Source organism: Schistocerca nitens, chromosome 5, assembly GCF_023898315.1.
Source record: "Schistocerca nitens isolate TAMUIC-IGC-003100 chromosome 5, iqSchNite1.1, whole genome shotgun sequence".
Classification (NCBI taxonomy): Eukaryota; Metazoa; Arthropoda; class Insecta; order Orthoptera; family Acrididae; genus Schistocerca; species Schistocerca nitens.
This window is the reverse complement of record NC_064618.1, coordinates 412284567-412311308: the sequence shown is the minus strand read 5'-3', so window position 1 is coordinate 412311308 and position 26742 is coordinate 412284567. Positions and strand designations below refer to the sequence as shown.

General features: G+C 45.2%; 1 protein-coding gene and 6 non-coding genes across 7 annotated transcripts in view; 6 read left to right on the top strand and 1 right to left on the bottom strand.

The window, feature by feature from the left end:
- Window positions 1-26742, bottom strand: part of LOC126260867 (max dimerization protein 1-like) — a 715242-nt gene that overhangs the window by 454645 nt on the left and 233855 nt on the right. The gene's annotated exons all lie outside the window — the stretch shown is intronic.
- Trnat-ugu (transfer RNA threonine (anticodon UGU)) lies at window positions 98-172 on the top strand. The gene has a single exon. It is a non-coding gene; the product is annotated as a tRNA-Thr (tRNA).
- On the top strand, window positions 504-578 carry Trnat-ugu (transfer RNA threonine (anticodon UGU)). The gene has a single exon. It is a non-coding gene; the product is annotated as a tRNA-Thr (tRNA).
- On the top strand, window positions 910-984 carry Trnat-ugu (transfer RNA threonine (anticodon UGU)). The gene has a single exon. It is a non-coding gene; the product is annotated as a tRNA-Thr (tRNA).
- Trnat-ugu (transfer RNA threonine (anticodon UGU)) lies at window positions 1316-1390 on the top strand. Its single transcript has one exon. It is a non-coding gene; the product is annotated as a tRNA-Thr (tRNA).
- Window positions 1722-1796, top strand: Trnat-ugu (transfer RNA threonine (anticodon UGU)). The gene has a single exon. It is a non-coding gene; the product is annotated as a tRNA-Thr (tRNA).
- Window positions 2128-2202, top strand: Trnat-ugu (transfer RNA threonine (anticodon UGU)). Its single transcript has one exon. It is a non-coding gene; the product is annotated as a tRNA-Thr (tRNA).

The following is a 26742-nucleotide window of genomic DNA, read 5'->3' as shown; positions in this document are numbered from 1 at the left end:
AGGCGCACTACGAAAGTAGTGTTGTGGACATGTTGGGAATGTGGATCTCACGGGGAGCGTGCAAGGGATAAGTCCCTGCAGACGCGCTATCCTCTGTGCCCGCGGTGGCTCAGATGGATAGAGCGTCTGCCATGTAAGCAGGAGGTCCCGGGTTCGAGTCCCGGTCGGGGCACACATTTTCAACATGTCCCCAACGAAGTGTATCAACGCCTGCTTGCAGCTAGGGTGTTCATTTAATTATCATTTCAATTCTAGTAAAGCTGCATGGTCATATATAGTTAAAATAAATATGGGTTCCCAGCCTTTGACCTTCTTGTGTGCGAACGCACACGCTATGCCCGAACTCGTACGGGACTTGGTAGATTACTCTGCCACGAGTAATGAGTATGATGGGCAAACATCTAATAGGCGCACTACGAAAGTAGTGTTGTGGACATGTTGGGAATGTGGATCTCACGGGGAGCGTGCAAGGGATAAGTCCCTGCAGACGCGCTATCCTCTGTGCCCGCGGTGGCTCAGATGGATAGAGCGTCTGCCATGTAAGCAGGAGGTCCCGGGTTCGAGTCCCGGTCGGGGCACACATTTTCAACATGTCCCCAACGAAGTGTATCAACGCCTGCTTGCAGCTAGGGTGTTCATTTAATTATCATTTCAAACCTAGTAAAGCTGCATGGTCATATATAGTTAAAATAAATATGGGTTCCCAGCCTTTGACCTTCTTGTGTGCGAACGCACACGCTATGCCCGAACTCGTACGGGACTTGGTAGATTACTCTGCCACGAGTAATGAGTATGATGGGCAAACATCTAATAGGCGCACTACGAAAGTAGTGTTGTGGACATGTTGGGAATGTGGATCTCACGGGGAGCGTGCAAGGGATAAGTCCCTGCAGACGCGCTATCCTCTGTGCCCGCGGTGGCTCAGATGGATAGAGCGTCTGCCATGTAAGCAGGAGGTCCCGGGTTCGAGTCCCGGTCGGGGCACACATTTTCAACATGTCCCCAACGAAGTGTATCAACGCCTGCTTGCAGCTAGGGTGTTCATTTAATTATCATTTCAATTCTAGTAAAGCTGCATGGTCATATATAGTTAAAATAAATATGGGTTCCCAGCCTTTGACCTTCTTGTGTGCGAACGCACACGCTATGCCCGAACTCGTACGGGACTTGGTAGATTACTCTGCCACGAGTAATGAGTATGATGGGCAAACATCTAATAGGCGCACTACGAAAGTAGTGTTGTGGACATGTTGGGAATGTGGATCTCACGGGGAGCGTGCAAGGGATAAGTCCCTGCAGACGCGCTATCCTCTGTGCCCGCGGTGGCTCAGATGGATAGAGCGTCTGCCATGTAAGCAGGAGGTCCCGGGTTCGAGTCCCGGTCGGGGCACACATTTTCAACATGTCCCCAACGAAGTGTATCAACGCCTGCTTGCAGCTAGGGTGTTCATTTAATTATCATTTCAATTCTAGTAAAGCTGCATGGTCATATATAGTTAAAATAAATATGGGTTCCCAGCCTTTGACCTTCTTGTGTGCGAACGCACACGCTATGCCCGAACTCGTACGGGACTTGGTAGATTACTCTGCCACGAGTAATGAGTATGATGGGCAAACATCTAATAGGCGCACTACGAAAGTAGTGTTGTGGACATGTTGGGAATGTGGATCTCACGGGGAGCGTGCAAGGGATAAGTCCCTGCAGACGCGCTATCCTCTGTGCCCGCGGTGGCTCAGATGGATAGAGCGTCTGCCATGTAAGCAGGAGGTCCCGGGTTCGAGTCCCGGTCGGGGCACACATTTTCAACATGTCCCCAACGAAGTGTATCAACGCCTGCTTGCAGCTAGGGTGTTCATTTAATTATCATTTCAATTCTAGTAAAGCTGCATGGTCATATATAGTTAAAATAAATATGGGTTCCCAGCCTTTGACCTTCTTGTGTGCGAACGCACACGCTATGCCCGAACTCGTACGGGACTTGGTAGATTACTCTGCCACGAGTAATGAGTATGATGGGCAAACATCTAATAGGCGCACTACGAAAGTAGTGTTGTGGACATGTTGGGAATGTGGATCTCACGGGGAGCGTGCAAGGGATAAGTCCCTGCAGACGCGCTATCCTCTGTGCCCGCGGTGGCTCAGATGGATAGAGCGTCTGCCATGTAAGCAGGAGGTCCCGGGTTCGAGTCCCGGTCGGGGCACACATTTTCAACATGTCCCCAACGAAGTGTATCAACGCCTGCTTGCAGCTAGGGTGTTCATTTAATTATCATTTCACTGGTGTATATGTTTATTTCTATTCTTTTGTAAAGCCTGTGTTACTACAAATGTTATCTGTATTGTTACGTTCTTTAATGATGTATTTTGTCCCTTTGTTATTGTATTTTTATGTTATCAAATTGTAATTGTTACCAGTTCTTCAAATTAAGTATCATTTCACTGCACACGTTTCTGTTGGTCATAATATATGCACAGTATGTGAGAAGTTGGGACTGTTAGTGCTTGCACGTGTGTTGATAATTCAGCAAGGGACTAGATAACAGCATTGCTGGTTCTAAGGACATTTCAAAAAAATTTTTTGTGAGTGCACAAGTGGTGGTTTATGGACTTGCTATATTGTCCGCAAGACTCTTCGATGGTGATTGTGCACCTGCACAGTCGCAACAGATTGTTGCTGGCCGTCTCTACAAGGACTACAGTGCGTCTGCATCTTTGATGGCCCACCAATACCATACACTCTACCAGGACTACAGTGGGTCTGCTCTGTGATGACCTACCTACCAATATTCTTCAACTTCGACTGACTCTGCTGTGGGTTTGCTCTGTTGTGGCCCATTAGCTATCTGCATGTCAAGGGTCAGCACTGTCTTTCCGTTAGAAGGACAACACTACTTCTTCAAGACTGCATGGAAATCCACTACTTCCGTGTGCATTTTCTTTTACTGCTCAGACTTTGAGAAAAACACTGCTATTCTACTGTGATGAACGATCAGGACTGTCTTTATGGACTGTGAGAAAATTTTAGCTTTTGACCAACATTGTATCAATAAGTGTATGCATTTGATATCTTTGTTATTGTAATTATGAAAATTTTTTTCAAATCTGTATTGGCCACTGCCCAAAACAATTTGTAAAATTTTTTGTGGGAAGCATGGGGGCTATGTAAGTAGGCTATTTAGGTTTTCTTATTGGTAACGCCACATAGCGCTCTGTATGAAAATCACTGGCTGTGCTGTGTGCAGTCTGTGGCTAGTTTGCATTGTTGTCTGCCATTGTAGTGTTGGGCAGCTGGATGTGAACAGCGCGTAGCGTTGCGCAGTTAGAGGTGAGCCGCCAGCAGTGGTGGATGTGGGGAGAGAAATGGCGGAGTTTTGATATTTGTAAGACTGGATGTCATGAACTGCTATATATATTATAACTTTTGATGACTATTAAGGTAAATACATTGTTTGTTCTCTATTAAAATCTTTCATTTGCTAACGATGTCTGTCAGTAGTTAATGCCTTCAGTAGTTAGAATCTTTTATTTAGCTGGCAGTAGTGGCGCTCGCTGTATTGCAGTAGTTCGAGTAACGAAGATTTTTGTGAAGTAAGTGATTTGTGAAAGGTATAGGTTAATGTTAGTCAGGGCCATTATTTTGTAGATATTTTTGAAAGTCAGATTGCGTTGCGCTAAAAAATATTGTGTGTCAGGATAAGCACAGTCATGTATAATTTTTCAAAGGGGACGTTTGAACGTGTGCAACTAAAACTCATCCTCAAAATATGTCACAACATGCACTGCATGTCTACAAACAACTGACTGGTGAAGAAAAGCTGTGACGGTAGACAGAGGCTGTCTAGCGTATTGCTGCTGAGTCATCTCTTATCTCAGGAACTTGCTACACCGTATAGAGTGCCGTGACCAGAAAAAGGTGGGAGCCACTGCTCTAGAGCATAGCTGCTAAGATTGGTTTGAAGGTGTCAGTAGACAAAAAACCGTGTTCTAAATAACACAAAAGGAGGTTTATCTGTACTTCCATTGGAAGGCACCAGCATTTGTTAAGTCTCTAACTTAAATATTTAGGAGAGTGAATTACAGCAAATGACAGCTCTTGGCAGTAGATACTGAATGTGCCAAGTTGGAGAGCATTTATGTCTCCGGGTATCTTTCCAAGAACCTTAAAGTCGAACATTACAACTAAGTAGTCAAGATTCCGTATTCTACGGCTCTGGATGCCTCTTGATGAACAGGGAGGTCAACCCAGGAAACTAGAGTTGAGGGAACGGAAAATACTAAGCAGAATGCTAGGACCAATAAGGGAAACAGATAGCACATATAGGATTACAAACAGTGAACTGTGCTATCTCCAAGAAGACAGTCACATCTACGAGCACAAGGAGTCTGATCTGTGGACATTCGACCCGCACGAATCTCTGCAGACTCACGAATAGGATCTTCATCACGACAGGAAGAAGGGGAGACTCCAAGTACAAATTTATCACCACTGTGAAATCAGGCGTGGGGTAACTTTAAATTCCATTAGAAACCATATGAGACCGGTTTCGATTCCGACTGATCACTCTACAAGGAGTATTACCAGGGTCCCCTCCCAGCAAAATGAACACAGGAACCAGCAAGCCGAAGTCGACAGAGGAGACGAAGCTTCCTCGCATCCAAAACATGAAACCTCTCTGGGCTAAAAAGAAACAGAAGACCGTCGTAAAGAGTCGAAACGTACCTCATTGTCCTATGGAAACCAGGCTTCAACGAGGAGGAGGAGGAGAAGAAGAAGAAGGAGGAGGAGGAGGAGGAGGACATGTATCATTCGCAGGTTCATACATCATAATGTCCATCTCCGTTAGGTGCTCAGTGTAATAAGAGGAATGTTGATATAAATTAACTGATGTCATACTGAACACAGTTTGTGTCGCATGTGATAAACAAGGGGAAGTGAGACGACGAAGCGAAGATTCCAATGGCTGGATTATCCTAGAAGAGCCTTGTAGCACCTACCGGTAATTTCATGAGTGATCTGTTGTTAATGCAATCAAAACAAGAATGACTCAGACGTCAGGCAGCTCTTGGTACGAGGGAAACAAGATGCACGTGTCAATTGTGAAAAAAATAAGTAAAATAAAAAAAGCATGTCACTCCATTTCGTCGGTGCATATGTCAACAACGCATCTACCCTCTCCAGGACACAACACATGGGTAATAATAGTGGCTTACAACAACAGCAACAATCACCATTATCGAGCGCATGTAATGTAAATACACGAAAATCTTAATATTGACATTGTCCAATTTTACGCCATAAATTAATTATTACAGCACACATCTGCAGGTATACCCCGCAAAGGCTCAGGTTCTTATCCGCAGGGATTTCCCCAACTGCACACACCTCGGGTTGTGAAGTAGTTAGGGGTTTGCTTCAAAACTAAATGTTCGCTCTAAACAAGAATCAGTGCGATAATAAATAGCTCACAGGTGGATGATAACTGCGTCTCTATCCCCAAGTGCGATAATAAAGCAAAGTATGTAGGAATCCCGCTACGGACTTTGGAAACGTGATATATGTAGGGTGTCCCACGAGGAATGGTCAGTGCTCAAGGATATGAGAGGAAAGAGCATTTGGAAGGGGAATAAAACCACTTCATATGGACATGTGCCCTATTCTGAATAGTTTCCAAGACAGAACACTATTAATGTACACTTTTATTTATTTACTGTATTATTTGATACTGTACAAGTAAACATTACAACACGTGTTTTACAAGTATCAGTTAAACTATGTATTTTTAACACATTCACCTCTAAGCATATCGTAAATACCACATCGAAGCGGTTTACAGTTCTCAATAAATGTTCTAACGTCCGACAGTCTCAATTTCAGTGCATCTGTGTACTCTTGGAGGAACAAGTGTTGCTTGTCTGAGTGTCTCTGCACGTTCCCTAATGAGGGCAGCAGCGTCCATGAAGCGACCAAGCATCTCATCTGCGCGTACAACGGACTAGTTTAATGGCAGAAAAACATCCCGCGCAAAGAGACTGAAAGCAAACAGGTAAGTACGAGGGCTAGAATAAAACGTTGGGCGGGTCAGACAAATACGTGCGAGCCACTAGCCGAAAAATAAAGTACATTAAATGTGTTTAGTTCGCAAACTACTCGGAATATGGCAAGCGTCAATATTAAGTTTGTTTCAAATCAACGTTCCTGTAATATCTCTGAATACTGACCATTCCTTCTGAGATAGACTTATGAGTATCGACATTCTGAAGCTTTGAGACATTCCATAGGTTCGCTTTCCTATAGCTATTGAGATTGACTGCTGTAGCAAAGATCCTAGCATACAGTTTTAATAAGCCATGTAGTTTCATCGAAACCAACATTTAGCTCCAGAGCAGAAGCTTCCTTTCAGGTTTGACTGATGTCCAAATATTGTCCAAAGGGACTGTACTCCAAAATTTTGTCCTCGTTACTGACCACTAATTTTGTTTCACCACATTCAATTTCTGGAATAGATCCACATTTTCGCTGCCGGTAATCGGTGAGGCGTTCCCCAAAAAGGGCGAAGAAATTCTCAATTTATAGTTAACAATATAGTCGATTACAGAAAGACCGAAAAGCCAAATCAGTTTGATCTGTCTTACCTTAGATACAGGGTACGCCATTTTTTTTTTGTTTTGTTTTGTTTTGGGTTTAAGGGCGCTCAACTACTGAGGTCATTAGCGCCCAGTCACAATTGTTAGAGCACATAGAATCTAGTAAAACTCAAGGGGGGGGGGGACACCAGAAAGTTCTTACAAAGATGCAGATAAAATAAGTGAAAGAGTTAGATGTCTTTGGACAATCCAGTCAAAGTAATGAAACGAAGAACACCAGCAGCTGCTCGAGCGTCATCCGCTAAAATATCCTGTAAAGTAGATGGCAGGGACAGGACAACACGAGATTGACTAAAGCGGGGACACGACAATAAAACATGGCGCACTGTTAATGCTTGACCACAAGGGCACTGCAGGGCTGGGTCACCGGAGAGCTGGTAGCGGTGGCTAAACCGGCAATGCCCAATCCGCAACCTGGTCAGAAGGACCTCTTCTCGCCGAGATGGTCGGGAGGAGGTTGTCCAAGCAGTTGGGAACGGTTTTACTGCCCAGAGCTTGTTTCCTTGAAGTGAGGACCAAGTATCCCACCACAAGGACACAAGCCTCTTACAAACAACCCCATTAACATCAGATGACGGGACACAATGGGAGGCTGGCCAAGGCAGGAGGACTGCAGCCTTGGCTGCAGCATCAGCAGCCTCATTCCCAGGCACTCCTACATGGCCAGGAACCCACAGAAAGCTGACAGGAGAGCCATCATCAGCGAAAGAACGGAGGGACTGCTGGATCCGTTGCACCGAGGGATGGACCGGATATGGAGCTCCAAGGCTCTGAAGAGCACTGAGTGAATCAGAACAGAGTACATACGATGAATGGCGGTGGCGGCGGGCATACTGAACGGCCTGATGGAGAGCAAAAAGCTCGGCCGTAAAGCTGGAACACTGGTCGAGGAGCCGGTATTTAAAGGTGACGGCCCCGACGACAAAGGCACAGCCGACACCATCGTCAGTTTTGGAGCCATCAGTGTAAATAAAGGTGTGACTGGCAAGTCGCGCACGAAGTTCGACAAAGCGTGAGCAATACACTGCAGCCGGAGTACCCTCCTTCGAGAGCGAGTTGAGGTCAAGATAAACATGAACCGGAGCCTGGAGCCAAGGTGGTGTCGGGCTCTCACCCTCTCTGAAGGTGGTAGGGAGTTCAAAATCCAATTGTCGAAGCAGGCGACGAAAGCGGACTCCAGAGGGCAGCAGGGCAGACACATACAACCCATACTGACGGTCGAGAGAATCGGCGAAGAAGGACTGATAAGAGGGGTGGTCGGGCATTGACAACAGCCAGCAGGCATACCGACAAAGCAGTACGTCGCGCCGGTAGGTCAATGGTAATTCGGCAGCTTCAGCATAAAGACTCTCGACGGGACTAGTGTAGAAAGCTCCGGTCGCAAGACGTAACCCCCTATGGTGGATGGAGTTGAGACGGCGTAAGAGGGATGGCCGAGCAGACGAGGCTCCCATAATCCAGCTTTGATCGGACTATGGACCGATACAAGCGAAGCAGGACAGTGCGATCCGCTCCCCAAGATGAACCACTAAGAACTCTGAGGACATTAAGGGAACGAATACAACAGGCAGCCAAATAAGAGACATGCGGAGACCAACAAAGTTTCCTGTCCACTGTGAGCCCTAGAAACTTAGTTGTTTCCACGAATGGGAGAACAACGGGACCGAGATGTAAGGATGGCGGAAGGAACGCTTTATATCGCCAAAAGTTGATGCAAACCGTCTTCTCTTCATAGAACCGGAAGCCATTTGCTACACTCCATGAGTATAGGCTGTCTAGACAACGCTGAAGGCAGCGCTCCAGGAGGCATGTTCTCTGGGCACTGCAGTAGATCGAGAAGTCATCGACAAAAAGAGAGCCTGAGACATTAGGTGGAATGCAATCCATAATTGGATTGATCGTTATGGCAAAAAGGGCTACGCTCAAACGGAGCCCTGAGGCACTCCGTTCTCCTGGAGGAAGACGTCGGACAATACGGAACCCACACGTACCCTAAACTGTCGATCTGTTAAGGAATCAATAAAAAGGGGCAGGCGACCGCGTAGACCCCACCTGTGCATAGTGCGGAGGATACCTCCTCTCCAACAGGTACCATAAGCCTTCTTCAAATCGAAGAACACGGCGACCGTTTGGCGCTTTCGCAAAAAGTTGTTCATGATGAATGTCGACAAGGTCACAAGGTGGTCAACAGCGGAGCGGCGGCGACAAAAGCCGCATTGAACATTGGTAAGTAGCCGTCGAGATTCAAGAATCCAAACTAACCGAGCGTTAACCATGCGCTACATCACCTTACAGACACAGCTTGTAAGAGAAATTGGGCGGTAACTAGGAGGCAGGTGTCTATCCTTCCCGGGTTTGGGTATAGGAACAACGACGGCGTCACGCCAACGCATGGGGACTTGACCTGCGGTCCAGACGCGATTGTAGGTACGAAGAAGGAAGCTTTTGCCTGCCGGAGAAAGGTGTGCCAGCATCTGAACGTGAATGGTATCTGGCCCCGGAGCAGAGGACCGGGACAGTGCAAGTGCACGTTCGAGTTCCCGCATAGTAAAGGGGGCATTATATTCAGCGAGTGGAAGGAAGGTCGCCGAGCCTCTTCTGCCTCTTTCCTGGGAAGGAAGGCAGGGTGGTAATGGGCGGAGCTTAAAACCTCCGCGAAAAAGCGGGCGTTGGAGATATCCACAGGATCAACAAGGACCTCATCACCTGAAGTCAGGCCAGGTACCGAGGAGTGGGCCTTAATGCCAGACAGCCGGCGCAGGCCACCCCAGACGACAGAAGAGGGAGTAAAACTGTTAAAGGAGCTGGTGAAAGAGGCCCAACAAGCTTTTTGGCTGTCTTTGATGACTCTACGGCATTGCGCTCGGAGTCGTCTGTATCCAATACAATTCGCCAACGTAGGATGGCGGCGAAAGGTGCGTAAAGCACGTCGTCGAGCACGGATAGCGTCTCGACAAGCCTCATTCCACCAGGGGACGGAAACGCGACGTGAAGAAGAGGCAGTACGAGGAATGGAACGTTCGGCAGCATTGATGATAACAGCCGTGAGGTATTCGACCTGACTGTCACAACTGAGAAAATCGTGGTCCGGAAAGGTCGCCAGGGAGGAGTGAAAGTTCCCAGTCAGCTTTCGGTATGTTCCAGCTCGAAGGACGTGGGGATGGGGTGTGGTGCAGGAGACGAACGACACAGGGGAAGTGGGCGCTCGAATAGGTGTCAGAAAGGACATACCACTCGAACCGACGGGCAAGAGTGGTAGAACAGATCGAGAGGTCCAAGTGGGAGTAGGTATGAGTAGAGTCCGAGAGGAAAGTCGGGGCGCCAGTATTGAGGCAAACAAGATTGAGATGGTTGAAGACATCCGCCAAGAGGGAGCCTCTCTGACAGGATGCAGGAGAGCCCCAAAGGGGATGATGGGCATTGAAGTCGCCAAACAATAAAAACGGCGGAGGAAGCTGAACAATCAGGTGCATCATATCAGCCCGACTAACTGCGGATGACGATGGAGTGTAGACGGTACAAACAGAAAAAGTAAAGGCAGAAAGAGTAATACGGACAGCTATTGCTTGGAGTGGGGTGGTCAATGGGAGGGAATGGTAATAGACATCGTCCCGAACGAGCAACATTACCCCATCATGAGATGGAATACCGTCCACAGGGGTGAGGTCAGACCGCTCCGAGGTATAGTGGGTAAAAGCAATACAGTCAGTTGGGCGCAACTTGGTTTCCTGGAGACCAAGGACGAGCGGACAGTGCAGGCGGAGGAGCAGTTGTAATTCCTCCCGCTTAGATCGAATACCTCTTATGTTCCAATGCAACAAAGCCATCGCTAGTCAGAAAAGAGGGGGAACGAAACGGGTGAAGAGCTGGTCACCTCGACGGCCGCGGGGGGCCAGGTGTCGAGAGAACAACGCTACAACCGGCGGGAGGCGGATCCTGTTCCATCGAGTCGTCGCCAGCGGCGGCCGCTTTCCCGGGTTGCGTAGGAGGGGCAGCATCATTCGCCGACGAGAGGCCAGCTGAGCGCCTGGCAGCAGAGCGTCCCGGCGAAACTGAGAACGGCTGGGAGTAGCGACTCACGGATGGAGCGTCAGACGAAACGCGCCGGGGTGGAGAGGGGGATAAAGATTTCTTCTTGGAGGCCTTCTTAGAAGTCCGATGAGGCACGGGGATGGTGGGCTGGACCCGAAGAAGGTCCTCACGCGCGGGGTCCGTGTTGGAACGCCGGACCTCGGAAGCCGGGGTCCGGAACGTTTCCCCGATGGACGCCAGAAAAGAGGATCGCTTCTCAGGCGGCGGAGGGGGAGGAGGAGGAAGGGTGGCCCCTGGCGCAGAGGGGGCAGGGGCCGCGAGGGAGGAGGATTTGGAAGGGAGGGATTTGGGAGGCGGAGGCATAGACCCCGGATGGGGTGAGGAGGTGAAGGGGGGACCGGAGAGGAGTGAGGATACTGTGGAAGGAGTGGACACGACTGAGGCAAACGAAGTTGTCAACGTCACGGGATGGAGGCGGTCATACTTCTTCCTGGCCTCAGAATAAGAGAGACGATCCAAAGTTTTTAATTCTTGAATCTTCTTCTCCTTCTGATACGCGGGGCAGTCTAAAGATCTAGGCGAGTGGATGCCAGGACAATTGACGCACCGAGGTGGTGGGGTGCATGTATGTTCCTCAAGAAGAGGACGTCCGCAATCGCCACAAAGGGGCTCAGCCTCACACTGTGATGACATGTGCCCAAAGCGCAAACACCGAAAGCAGCGCATAGGAGGTGGGACGTAAGGTCGCACGTCGCACCGGTAGCACATCACCTTTACCTTCTCCGGGAGAACGTCCCTCTCGAAGGCGAGGATAAAGGCTCCGGTGTCGATGCGACGGTCTTTGGGGCCGCGCTGGACTCGCCGGACGAAATGCACGCCTCGGCGCTCCAGGTTGGCCCTGAGCTCCTCATCAGATTGCAGCAGGAGGTCCCGATGAAAAATAACCCCCTGCGTCCTATTCAGTGCCAGATGCGGGACAATAGACACTGGGATGCCCCTAGTCGGTCGCACGCCTGGAGCGCCGCCGACTGTGTGGCGGAGGCGGTCTTTATAAGAACGGACCCCGAACGCATTTTACTGAGAGCCTCGATTTCCCCGAAGATGTCCTCGATGTGCTGGACAAAGAACATGGGCTTGGAGGTGGCGAACGTCCCCCCATCGGTCAGAGAACAGACTAAATAGCGGGGGAAGTACTTCGCCCCAAGCCGGCGGGCCTGTCCTTCCTCCCAGGGAGTGGCCAAGGGGTAAAGGGCAGGAGAACCAGAACCTAAGACAGTACCTTTCTTTTTAAAAGACTCGGCCGCAGAGCGACCTGATACATGTTGTTTCATCTGCGAAACGTCCGCCCCGATACCACCCACTCCGACCAGGGGCTCTCCCCACGGGCGCCACCCAGCCTCAGCAAGGGCCACCTGGCAGGATGACCGTTGCCGGGAGTCCCGATGCCCCAAGGAGACGGGCATCTACTGCTTGGCCGACGTGGGGAGGGTACAGCTCAGGTATCGGCAGTACGATCCCTCTGTTGTCAGGGGGCTACAACCTAGAGGGTACATGACGACCCCACCACAACGGGCTGGCTACCGTGCTGGATTTCGGGTGCCATGGAAGGTCCATCATGATCGTAGGTGCAGATGGGGACGCACAATGGACGTAACTTGTGCAACCCGTCAGGCGTTTAGGCCCAATTTGAGGAATAGTGGGTGTGGTTACAACGCCGTTACAATGCTGAGTGCCAAGGTCTTAGCGCACTGAGGACCAGTGATACAACACGTAAGGCGTCCTTCCCCAAAAGGCTCGTACTTCTGTAGAATTTTGAAAAACGGAGGTCAAACCCCAAGGGGGACCTACTACTAGGAGGCCGAAACAGTTGAAACTCCTTTTAGTCGCCTCTTACGACAGGCAGGAATACCTCGGGCCTATTCTTACCCCGGAACCGCAGGGGGAGGGTACGCCATATCGAGATATTGTTTCAGATCACAGAAAGGTCATATTAACAGGCCAGCAAAGTTGGAAATAGAGAACGGCTATGATTAATTACTAAATACTAAGGCACAACGGTGGCAAACCCCATAAATATATAAGAAGCAGTTAAATGAAAACGAGACAGATGGAAAAGAAATCAAGTAAACTGTACATGTAGAATGAAGTTTCTTTGAACCTCAACCTTCGCTAACAACAAAGAAAAACGCAGTCGTTTGTAGAACACGTGAACAAGAGGCAGAAACACGTTAAATAAATTGCAAGCAATGTTATGACGAAATACTGTTTTTAATCTGTAATAATCAAAATGAACAAACACAGGTTTCGATGATCTTTTTTTCCGTTTTCCGTCGTCCCTTAGTTGCTTCAAAATTCATGGAAGTATGTTCCATCTTTGCAATCAAAATAAAAGGCAGTTTGTCTTTTGCCATACGTGTTTTGCTTCTTTTGTTTATGAAGCTTCTTCAGTGGCAATTAATAATGTTTCTAGACCAAAAACTTCGCTTACACTTTACACTGTGTGTTGAATGTGTGTTTAGACACAATGAAAAGTGTAAGTGAAATGCTGTGGGTGAAAAAACACTGGAAATCGGTCATCTGGAGTATGGGAACCGAATAAACACGTTTCCAGAACTAAACACATGGACTAACAACATGTGTAACTGCCTCTGACGATGCTTTATGACATAAGAAGCGAAGCGCGTATGGCAAAAAACAAACTGCCTCCATTAAGCTGCAAAGTCGGAACGTACCTACATGAATATGAATCTATACTTTCGGAATGACCCCCAGAAGATGCTTTGCAAATAAAACCGAAACACGTCTGGTGTACAATTCTCTTTAATAAATTGTAGTAAGCTTAAGACACGGAAACCAATAATACTAAGTAAACTTTTTGTTATTTCGAGAGTAAGGGCCATATCTGTTAATACATTCCTCCCACTTCAGACAAAACGGTCAATGCCTTCATAGAAAAATGTTTGCGATTGTCAACAGAACCATGATTTTACCCAGGCGTGCGTGCACCTCGTCGTCCGAAGCAAATCGACGGCCACGAATGTCTGTCTTCAGGGCGCCAAAAATATGGAAATCGCATCTTCCCTACAGTCCCGATCTCTCGCAATGAGACTTCCATATTTTCGGAGCCCTGAAGAAAGACACTTGAGGCCGTCGATTTACTTCGGACGAAGAGGTGCACGCCTGGGTACAATCATGGTTTCGTAAGCAACAGCAAACATTTTTCCAGGAAGGCATTCACCGTCTTGTCTCATAGTGTGATATATGTATGAACAGTTATGGTGATTACTTTTTAAGTAACAGTGTGCTTACTTCAGTCTACTTACTTTTCCCATGTATTTTTCATCTGACTGAGCCTTATAAATTACTGTGTTGGTGAAATCGGAGAAATTTGATTTTATACACACCTTATAAACATGACAAGAAATTCGATACAGACTTTATATTTTTCATGCTACAAATGGTTCACGTGTAGAGGTGTACTGATGATTATCAAATCAATTCTTTGAGATGCTATAGCATATTGTATAATTTTATTATCATATCTACAGTAGTTTTTTTCCGGGATATTTGAGATACGGGAGGTGTTAAAGACACCCTTTGTTACTCTTACTGCTATCAAAATCGTACAAATCTGTGGCATGTTAATTATGCGGGTGACAGGAAGTTATATTTGGAGGAGGGCGGAATGACACAGGTATAGGATAGAATTGCGATTCCCCCTCCCCATCTAACCCTGAATCTGTGTTTGGACAAACAGCGATCCAAGGCACTGTTTCTAACTTCGGACGTACGAAATCGGTCCCAATTTGTGTAGCCATAGAACACAAACAGCAGAAAGCTTGCTAATATAGTGACCGAACACACGTAAATTTTTATACAAGTGATATCGCAGGAGTAATTGATTGATTTACGGAAAAGCTTCTTAGGCCGTAAATCTTATGAATGGGATGGCAAATATTTTTTGGAATTATACGTTTCAATATTACGACAATCGATTTTTACAATATCCTGTCAGAGCATTTATTCGTTATTTTCTTGAACGTACTTATTTACACCTCTTCGACATGACGATCTAGTGTGAGTCGTCGCGTGTTGTATGTTGTGTGCTTGTTGAATGCGTCATCTGTTTAGAAGCATTAGCAATGTCATTCCACAGAATTAGCTCTAAGCGGCCAACTGCTTCAAACAAACAACTGACAATAAGAATCGCTTGCGAACAAACTGGAAACGTACATCGTTTTCTGCCAAACCATCTACAGCAGAGACGACTCGTTGGATGACACGCAATTTTATGACTCCGTGGAGGATTTACAAAGCAATGAGCATTCCAAATTGCAGGAGTTATCCGTGGGAACAGGAGGCAGTTTAGTACTGAAGCACAATAGCCTTTAACTCTTTTGATCAGATGTTACGGTCACCCTCATCCGAAAAAGGTGGCACAGACATTTTTCGTGCAAGTGAGAAATTCAGAACAAGAGAGCGGGGTCATATCCTGCAGTTTAAAGGATATTTAAAGATCCTTAAAAGGCAGTTGAATGTAATGACTAGACGCACAGAAACTAGGAGAGAAAAAATAGCCTGGATTGCTTATGGCAAACTATTTAGAGTTTTCTAAGCTAAACTTCCGATTTCTCTGAAAAGGGACGTTTACCATCATTGTGTATTACGGCTGCCAACTTCCAGTTATAGCCGTGACACATGGATAACTAATGAGAAAAGTAGTTGAAAATCTGTGCGCAATGAAGAGTTGCTTGCTGGGAATTACTAGGTCAGGCAGCAAAAACAATAGAAGACGTTATTATGTCTGTAATTAAAATGAAATGGAGGTCGCCGGGATGTGCTGCCACGTGACCGGATGGTGATGGGCAAAGGAAGATTTCTGCTGGATTCGAAGACGTTAAGATAATTTCGAGGCGACGATCTAATGAATTCAACAGTGAATGTCAAATGGCTGATGAATCTGATGGTCTATGATTTAATGAAAAATATACGTAGATCAATGAAGCTGGTCGCAGACAAAGCTGTGTTTACAGCAAAGTTCCAACAACAGAAAATCGTAGCAAGATACGTGAAGACCTGAGGAGAAATGACGCCATGTACAAGAGCTGGACGTTCGTCTCTAACGTAAATGTACGTCATGTATCGAAGATAGGTAACTGGAAACATACAAAAACAATATAATTCCTAAAGCTTAACACACAAAGCAATTTTTGAATGTCCAACCACTTAATAATTTTACCAAAGCAGATACAAGACGAATTCATCCACGAAGGATACACGAGGGCTAAACAGAAAGTAGATTAAGTTTTGACGTTTTTGTAAGTACAGGAAAAAATATTTTATTCATTTGAAAGCGACACTTAATACTATTTTTCCACACAGTCTCCACACAAATTTAGGTACTTATCATAGCGGCGAACAAGCTTTGAATATCCACTATCATGAAACCTTACCTTCTGAGACTTCAGTCAGTCACACCCTCCCGCAGTTAAGCGTCGTCGTCGAAGCGCTGCATTGCGAACCAGGTCTTCATCGTTGGAAACAGATGGAAACCACTGGGTGCAAGATTTGGACTATGTAAGAATCCCGAAATGTCAATCATGTTACTTGTGCTTTTCTGTCAAGATTTTTGGTATCCATCTTGCACACAATCTGTGATAGCTTAGCTTCTGTGCAACAACTTGCAGCAACAAGCCCGCATCTCGTGGTCGTGCGGTAGCGTTCTCGCTTCCCACGCCCGGGTTCGATTCCCGGCGGGGTCAGGGATTTTCTCTGCCTCGTGATGGCTGGGTGTTGTGTGCTGTCCTTAGGTTAGTTAGGTTTAAGTAGTTCTAAGTTCTAGGGGACTTATGACCACAGCAGTTGAGTCCCATAGTGCTCAGAGCCATTTGAACCATTTTTTTTGCAGCAACAAACTTCGTGAAATTCATGGAAAACTAAACGAGACATCGGTCACTGTGAATCGACGGTTTTCTTGAATCTTCTCATCGACTTTTGCGACTAGTATATCAGTCACAACGCTTGGTCGTTCACCTAGCCCTTCATCGGCTACTTTTAAACCTAATGCACCATTGGCGCACTGCACCTTCAGTGATTACGTTGTTTCCGTACACTTCACATAGCTACCGATAAATTTCAATTTGTTCATGGCTTTTTGTCAACATAAACCTTATTACTAACCGCACTTTACAACTGGCGGGATTTTCAGTTGCGGCACACTTTTAAAACTAGCTAGCCGCGCCCACTGTTGCTGCGTGCGAAATAGTGATGTACTTTCTGGATAGCCCTAGTAACTTACAAAATCTTCTTTAGACCTCTTCCCGAGTATGGCTCATCGGTTTGCGACCCTTTCAAGGTGGAATCCACTTACGGGAAACAGATAAGAAGATTCCAAGAATAGCTGCACAATTTATCACGGTTTCGCTTAGTCAGTATGTTGGACTTCAGCCGGACACACTTCATGTGTCGCTATCAAACGATTGCAACTCTGACACGTGACTCGTAAGTCAGAAAGTGCTGCCACACATAGTTCGTATGCATCTCACTTCATTATCTTTGTCTTCATTTCTCAGTTGATAATAGTGTATTCATGGAACGCACCAGTGATCAGCACTTTCATACGCTTTAGTTGAAGAACATCGCTATTCACTGCCTTATAATGTTTACATCCATTATCAAAATATGTTCATTACAGGACACTTTTGTTACATACGAACTATTTTCTGGTTAATTGCTGTACTGTATAGAAGAGATCTATATTTACAGTAAGTTAGCAATGGTGAACGATCGCAATTCTTAATGGAACAGCAGCCTGCTCATTACTCAACATGAGTTTACTTTTCTGAAGAGATCACTCAACATCAGTTTACTTTTCTGAAGACATGGTATCTATTAATAGGTTCTTGCTGGGGACATCAGAATATTTGGCAGATAAAGAAATACATCAATATTTTAATTGCAACAGTGCCACAGCCATTGTGAACTTCTTGGAAGAAATTAGTTTCCTGCATTGGCTGTTATAAAAAACATTAATGCATTTCATTTTTATTTTGTATAATACGACCTTCCGAGTGTGCACGCATTTTTAAGGAAAATGGCTAACGCGCCAAGCACACGTTTTGGGTTACAGTCACATATTTCGCGGACAGTGCGTGGTTGGTCGCGCTTGAGAATTGTAGTCATGACATCCAATGCTGTACAAACAGTAGCGCACAGCCCATGAACTTACATGACTGTAACCCAAACCATGTGTGTTTACAGGTCACAAATTTTGCTTGAATATGACTACACAGCCATAATGTCGTAGTATACAAAATAAAAATAGATACAAAAACCAGCCCATGCAGGAAATTAATTTCTTTCGAGACGAAGGTAAATTAATAAATCTGCCTCAAATCGAGGAAGAAAGTGAAATATGATAACATAGTGTGTACTTTTATCATGTCTGCCAAATCAATAGTTAGTAAATCTATCTCGGTTGTGAATGAAGAGTGCTATGAACCTCATTGACTGCCGGCCGCGGTGGTCTCGCGGTTAAGGCGCTCAGTCCGGAACCGCGCGACTGCTACGGTCGCAGGTTCGAATCCTGCCTCGGGCATGGATGTGTGTGATGTCCTTAGGTTAGTTGGGTTTAAGTAGTTCTAAGTTCTAGGGGACTGGTGACCACAGATGTTAAGTCCCATAGTGCTCAGAGCCATTTGAACCATTTTGAACCTCATTGACTGTTCAATAATAATTTCGAAGTGTTAGCTACATTTCAAACCTACCAACGTATGACCTAAAGCGTGTCAAATGCGAAGAGCCTGCTGGGAAGTAAATTTAATGATACAATTTTTTTTTTTAATTTTCAGGATTAACCGGAGCAGTCGCGCGGCTCCAGACTGAAGCGCCTAGAACCGCTCGGCCACACGGGTCGGCTGCGAAGTACTGTCTGTCATACACTTCATAGTGGTGTCCAAAAATAGTTTTTCAAATGTAGTTATGTCACTTGCGCCTTGCTCCAGTCTGCCCACGTTCAAAGTCGGCTCTCTCGTGAGGTGCTGCGAAGCACACTAGACAACTGTCTGTAAAGGACAGCTCACGTATCGTGTCCATACTCGTGCCAACACACACTGTATAAGTTTGAACTGGAAAGCCATTTCCGTTACAAATGGTTCAAATGGCTCTCAGCACTATGGGACTTAACTTCTGAGGCCATCAGTCCCCTAGAACTTAGAACTACTTAAACCTAACTAACCTAAGGACATCACACACATCCATGCCCGAGGCAGGATTCGAACCTGCGACTGTAACAGCAAGCGCGGTTCCGGGCTGAAGCGCCTAGAACCAGTCGGCCACAGCGGCCGGCATTTCCGTTACATTGGGAAACTCAGTTTTTATCTGACTCCAAGCGGCAGTCAAATGAAAACGAGACAGGAGGAAAAATTCAAAATTAGTCGCCCTAACTGTTAATACACCTATCCCACTGTTAGACAAGGCGTTCATTGTTTTCATGGAAATACATTTGTGGTTGCCAGGTGTGCAGCTCTTCGTCCGAAGCAAATTAACAGCCACGAACGTCTTTCATCAAGGGTCAAAAAGCATGGAAATCGCTTGGGGTAAGATCGGGACTGTGTGCAGGATATGTAACGGGTTGCCGGCGACACTTCTGCAGCTTAGTCGGAACAACCTTGCCAACATGTTGGTAGACGCTTTATTGGCACGTTATTTCGACTACACTGCAGAAGTTTCACTGGGTAGTGCTTTTACACACATGCACAAACGAACGAACAAACAAACGCGCGCGCATCATAGTCCCGATCTCTCCCCATGTGATTTTCTTATATTTGGAGCCGTGGCAGTCAGTTCACTTCAGACCACGAGGTGCACGCATGGATGTAATCATGGTTCCGTAGGCACAGTGCGGTAAATGTATTAACATTTATGGCGATTACTTCCGAAATAATAAACAGTTTTTTTTTCCGTCTGTCGTTTTGATTTGCCTGTCCCTTACAAATTTCTGCGATGGTAAAATCGGAGACATTCGAGTTCATGCAGAGGCTTATAGGCAGTCATTCTTCCCGTACACCACTTAGAACATGATGGGAAAAAAAGGGGGCGGGAGGGTTGAGCAGAAAGTTCGTCACTATACTGTGTGCCCTGTACGAGCGCCTATGAAGGCTTGTCCCTGTTCAAAACGAGGCAACCAAGAAAAAGAACGAACACATCTAGACCATTTCGACGGAGGAGCAGCTCGTCAGCGCCAGGAAACCCCTAAACTATCGACGCAGCTGCAGCCGCGGTATCATCAGCATAGGCGGGCGCCATGGTGGTACCGCCATCGTGGCGGCAAGCGGCACTATCTCTGCCATTACCGCGCCGCCGGCATTCTGGACGCTTACACGGCCAACTACAAAGCGTTGGCGAGGCGCGCCGGGCCGGGGGAGCGCCAATCGATACAGGCCGCCACTATTTCGATAACGCGTCCGTCTCTTCAGCACCCGGGTGCTTCTTTCCACAAAGATGCGCCTTACAGGAATGATAAAATTGGACCATTAACTCAAGACCCCCGCCCCGGTTGCGAGATGCGTAACCGGTACACTTCTGTTACTGGGCTCTAAAAGTCTTTAAATAGCCTACTGGCCTCGTTTTACGACCACTGGCGTGGTTTAATCTGAGATACTCTTTCGGCTGCGTTTCTCATAGCAGCAAGGGTTTTAGAGAGAGTGCTATATAACTAAGACGACGCGGCCGTTCCGGATGCAGTCGACCGGTGGCACCGCCTCAGGAAACTAGAAAATGGTTTATTTATTATTTACTTTCTTAACGAACAGCAGCAAGGTCAGACGAATACATTGGTTGAAGAATCGCTAGTAAAGAAGTTCATACGCGTATTAATCGAAGTGATACTGTATTCAGGGATCATACAAGCATCTACTAACGAGCTCAACCGATTACTCCCAGTTTAAACACAACCCTCATGTACACTGCTGATTTACCCATCACGGGGACTTCGTGAGGCAGCTCTTATTTGTAGATAAAAAATACTAAATAAATGTAAACAAATGTTTACGACGGAGGAAAATTAAACTTGTAAAAGTCATTACAGCACGAAACTCTTCGTCGAGCACGGTTGCCTCATCAACTGCAATCGAAGGCGGGAAGTTGTCTGGGAGAGAACGTAAACAGACGTGAAACAAAGCGAAAGGAAATGAAATTAGGCATTTAATAATCTGCCAATAGTTTGGACAAGAAGAGAATAGAAGCTTTCGAAATGTGGTGCTACAGAAGAATGCTGAAGATTAGATGGGTAGATCACATAACTAATGAGGAGTTACTGAACAGAAATGGGGAAACGTGGAGTTTGTGGCACAACTTGACTAGAAGACGGGATCGTTTGGTAGGACATGTTCTGAGGCATCAAGGGATCACCAATTTAGTATTGGAGGGCAGCGTGGAGTGCAAAAATCGTAGAGGGAGACCAAGAGATGAATACACTAAGCAGATTCAGAAGGATGTAGGTTGCAGTAGGTACTGGGAGATGAAGAAGCTTGCACAGGACAGAGTGGCATGGAGAGCTGCATCAAACCAGTCTCCAGACTGAAGACCACAAAACAACAACAACAACAATCTGCCAATGGCCAATATGCATTGCAAGTGACAAATATTTTTTTACACGAAGAATAACTATCGTCCAATATTAAAACTGTAAATCTGGCGCATGAAACACAGAAATCAGCCATTTTTACAGTCAGATAGTTATGGCGTACTTCCATTAATGAACGTAAACTCCGATTGAAAATAATACCCGTAACACCGTAACTACCACCATTTCATGCAACCTAAACTGCTACGAAACACAATGCTTTCTTGATCTGCACAGACTCCCCCAACCTCTTGATTCGAATTCTTCAGTCTTTTCCAATATGTTCATTCTAATTTACAATTGATCCTACCTTTCTGTCACCAATAGAATCCGAGGTACGAGTACCGGAAATATCCAGTTTTTATGCGCGGTCTTTTGGAACGTAGTGCTACCGCTTACGTACCGATTATGTTAGCCACATTTTTTTCTTAAGCTGTAGTTTTTCTAATGCTTTCCAGTACCTCTACCTCTGAATATGTCCGCTCCGTTACTTTATTTTACCGCCCAAAAAATCTCCTCCTTGATGAGAGGAACGCGACTGTATCGTCGTTTATTTCTAATCCACGTTATTTCCACACAGTAATGCTAAAACTGTCTTTGCCTTATGCATTGATGAGTAACTGAATTAAAACACCTAACCATGAGCGTGGGACAAACACTTTCCAAAGACGTCGGTGACGAGTCGTCCCATGGACTCCACGAGACACCGCAGGAGTCGAGAAGCCACCCTGGTCCATGACCTAAGCCGCCGCCTTTAACTCAGGACAACTTTCCCGAGCTGGATTCAAGCTGAGGACATCACAAATGCGCTCATTCAGTATTGTGAGAGACGACAAGAGACGCACCAGCAGTCCAATCCCAGGTTAAACATCCCCCACACGACAATCTATCCATCATCTGCCTGAACGGTTCCCCACTTGTAATCGTAATGCATTGTCTCAGTGGTTTTCAACGAACTTTCAACCGTTCGTCGACGTGTACGAATTTATGGTGCGACAATACGGTCTGGTCGCCTTTGCTAGTCTATGTGCACTGTGGTGTGTGATGAGCTGATGTAAAAGTTTGGGACGGTGGTAACTACACCGCATAGCGATAACATGATTCTTGATACCACGGCTTCTCTCACTGATTGTAGACAAACAGCAAAGAAGCTAGTGATTCCTGCACAGTGGAATTTCTGTCCGAAGTTAAAACCTGCGATAATTGACTAACGGAGCTGTTTTTACCCAAATCGAAATACTTGTGGTAAGCCTTGCACAGCGTCACGAAATAAACGCATGTCTGTGCAATCTATGCATCGTGTACCTGTAATATGACCGCTACAGGATACGTTGATAACCCGCGTCCTGTCCATCATGCATTGGGCTATCGTGAGGAAAATCAATGAAGTTTTGATGGCATTCCTGCGATTCAAAACGCCGATCTGTCCATTTTGCATCGAGGGCAGAGAGAACTCCTTTTCGAAATCGAAATCAATTGCACAGAAGTGTAAAATCCATTCAATACCTTCCCCTTCTCCCTTTTTCTCTTGTTACGTTTTTTGATGGAGATGATGTAGTCGTTAATATTTAATGGAAGAACTCTAAGTCGGAGCATCTATGGTAGTACTCGAAAATAACTCCAATAACAATTGTGATCGGATCAATGGTTCAAATGGCTCTGAGCACATGGGACTTAACTGCTGTGGTCATCAGTCCCCTAGAACTACTTAAACCTAACTAACCTAAGGACATCACACACATCTATGCCCGAGGCAGGATTCGAACCTGCGACTGTAGCGGTCGCTCGGTTCCAGACTGTAGCGCCTAGAACGGCTCGGATCAATGCATTAGCAATTACGTATCAGAGGTGGAGATGGAAAGACGGACCAGAGTTCAAATAAACAACTTTACAAACATTCTGAAAATTAATTCCACGTTGGCATATGTTCCTGAGATTCAGTTGCTAATTCAATGACATATGAGAAATGCGAGCAGTCTAGCATTTCCTTGAAAATAGCAACATACATTTAGTCACGTCTTCTGACACGGACACTCACTCAGTGCATTGTAACTGCAGATCCCCTAGATGAGTGTGGAAGTCCGTGAATCAAGATGAAAAGTAAATAAAAGGGTGAGGAGGAGGAGGAGGAGGAGGAGGAGGAGGAGGAGAGAGAGAGAGAGAGAGAGAGAGAGAGAGAGTTAAGCGAGACTTGGCCGTAAAACGAAAATTCCCAAGTACAATTTTTATCTGAACCTCCTCCAAAACAGCGCCCTCTACAGGCTCTTTCTTTGCGGCAAGTTTTAATGAGCTCTCGCCATTTTCTTCCTGCAGCGCAAGTAGTTACACGCCTGAAAGTGAGAAGATTCTGACGTTCTCTTTTGACTAGAACGTGAAAGATAAGGATTTTGAGCTGAACGAAACACGCAAAGCAGTTTCACCTCGTCGTTGCTATTTCTAGCGGTAATCTTCCCGCTGAAAGCTCGCATTAACTTTCGTTAATAACACGGAGCTACAGCTCAGCAAAGTATTTCTGGTAACCTGGTGTTTGACCTATCCAGTCTGCTTAGGAAAGACTTATTAGTGCCTCTTATGTTGCATCTGACCAACATACGGTAAATTCTTAGTAACAGGAGAACGCAGACTTTTTTTGGCCGATATTTTGTATTTTAAAGAAGCTTTAGTTACTTGACACTAACAACATATTTCACCTTGGAACAAGCTGGAGTATTTCGATGACTGCTGGGAAACTTTGAAGACGTTCGTGTACGACGTGCACGAGTTTCAATTATGTCTTTTCCACAAGAAGATAATATCGACAATGGTAAAATGCTTTCATCGTTCGGCTGTGCTTTTGCCTCCCGGAAAGTATAGGAATCGCCTTCCGCGTATAATCAGAATATACATTGGTACTGTAGCTTCATCTAAGGAATTTTCATTAAACAGAAAATACTTAACTTAATCAAGTGAAATAGAAAACAATATCTCATGGTATGTGGCAATTACACTTGTATATTCTCTATTGCATCGCTATGCTGAGAATTTCGTGCTTGGATAAGCTATCGGGCTCATTCGTTCCCGTCACAAAAATTACGATTCTTAAGCAACTGTTTCAACTAAATGAAGTACTATAACGTCGTGAAGCTCTTTCTACTCGGCAATGTAATGAATCCGTATTCAAACATATTATCAAGGCAAATATGTTTGCTAATGGTAAAGAAAATTACCTTGCTGAACACTCGTAGACGAATGAGCCCAGGCTAAGGGGCATGCGACTGATCGTTCTGAAAGACGGCCATTGAGCTAAACGATTTCAACGTCGATCTTATTATTTTTTTTAATTGCACGTAATCGGACAAACCCCACAGTAACCGAAATGCAAAATTTAACGAAATTGTACGAGGAAAGCGAAGTACTATCGCCCTAAGTTTTATTTGAGACAATCTGTTTCACAATCATACTCTACGAAACAAAACAAAACAATGTAAGATTTTTTCGACAAGTGCGTACAAACGTGTGCCTACTTTATTTCACCGTGAAGAGGAGATTAAGGAGATTCGCATTTACAACAGATCAATCAACTAAAAAGAACTACCGCTATAGCAAAAACATGAAATTACTACAGCAGATTCCAAATCTGTCTTCAGCCGACTTTCATACCCAAATCAGGATTAAATTCTGAAGGCTGTGACATAAGTCTATAAAGGTTTTTGTTGTATTCCGGCAGATTTTCTCTTAAACATCTTTCACCGTTTGGTTATATGCCTTGAAAATTGTCACAAAGAAACAAAGACTGAAAATGAGACGCTCCCAATCTCAGCTAAATGCAGTCTTTCTAGAAAGAGGATAATCATATACTGGTTCCAATTCTTTTACAGACAGTAAATGGTCTCTGGTAGTCCGATTTGATTCATTATAAATGGTTTTTGAAAGCCTGCGACTGTGAGAACAATAGGTTTGTTTACAAATATATCTTCTGCTACCAGTCACGATTTTCTTTATTTCACTTTTCGCACGACGCGTTTCAGGAAAGGATCCCCATTTTCAAGTGCATTTTTTGTGTGTATTAAGCCATTTCTATTGATGTTGCTAATGTGTGCGAATCTGCTTCATTTTGTTGACTTTTACTGCAATAATAAGAAACACGCAATTTTTTTGGGTAGAGATTCTTTTGGTGAACTTAGTGGCGAAATTTAGAAGAATTTGCACTTACAGTTTTTTAATGGATCATTTGTGCAGAGTCTCACACTCACTAAACATCACACACAACTTGTTGTACACTTTACACATCGAATATATATATATATATATATAGTTACAAAGATCTTCTTACAAGTAGTCCACAGAGACAACATTATAGGTCTTCCACAGATTATGATATGCTTTTGTACAGAGGTTATTTATCTTAACAATTTGGCTCATAAATTACTTATATCGGTTTCACAATTGTGCTTATTTCTATGTTTTACTATTTTTATGTAAGTATGCTATCGAAACATCTGAAGAAATTCACTGATTCACTTTCAAGTTTTTCGTTTAATATTTTATCTTCATGTTTTCTCTAATGTGAATTGGTATATCTCCAGTTCTTCTAGCAAATCCATTTTACGTCCTTTATTTAGTAGGTGGGGTACTTTGACATTTTGCTCTATTTTTCCAAATGGGTGTCCTCTATTATGCATGTGTGTTGCTATTGCTGACGTAGCGTGTCTGTTGTGTGTGAATGATTTAATGAGCTCTGTGTACCTGGTGTTGAAATTTCGGCCTGTTTGTTCTAGGTAGAACACGGAGCATTCCTGGCTTGTTACCTTGTACATTCCAGAATCTGAATATGGATCATGATTACACTTTATATTATGTATTAGTTTTTGCTGTAGTTTATTAGATGTAGAAAACCCAGTTTTTACTTTGCGATTTCTTAAAATATTTGCAATCTTCTGTGATACACTGCCTATGTATGGAATACTAGATATACATTTGTTTTTCTCTTTTTCTTCTGTGGTGCAGTTTGCAACGGGGTCTTTCTTCACTTTGTCTAGCATTGTGTCAGCCATGGAAACGTTGTAACCACTGGCAACTGCAATCTTTCTCACTGTGTTTATTGTCCGCAGCTCGTGGTCGTGCGGTAGCGTTCTCGCTTCCCACGCCGGGTTCCCGGGTTCGATTCCCGGCGGGGTCAGGGATTTTCTCTGCCTCGTGATGACTGGGTGTTGTGTGATGTCCTTAGGTTAGTTAGGTTTAAGTAGTTCGAAGTTCTAGGGGACTGATGACCACAGATGTTAAGTCCCATAGTGCTCAGAGCCATTTGAACCATTTGAACTGTGTTTATTTCTTGTTGCATATTTTCTTGGTTCAATGATATTTTTGTTGCCCTATGCAGCATTGACCTGTATGCTGCCTGTTTATGGATATTTGGGTGAAATGTGGTTGCAGGGATTGCGGGGTCAGTCACTGTATTCTT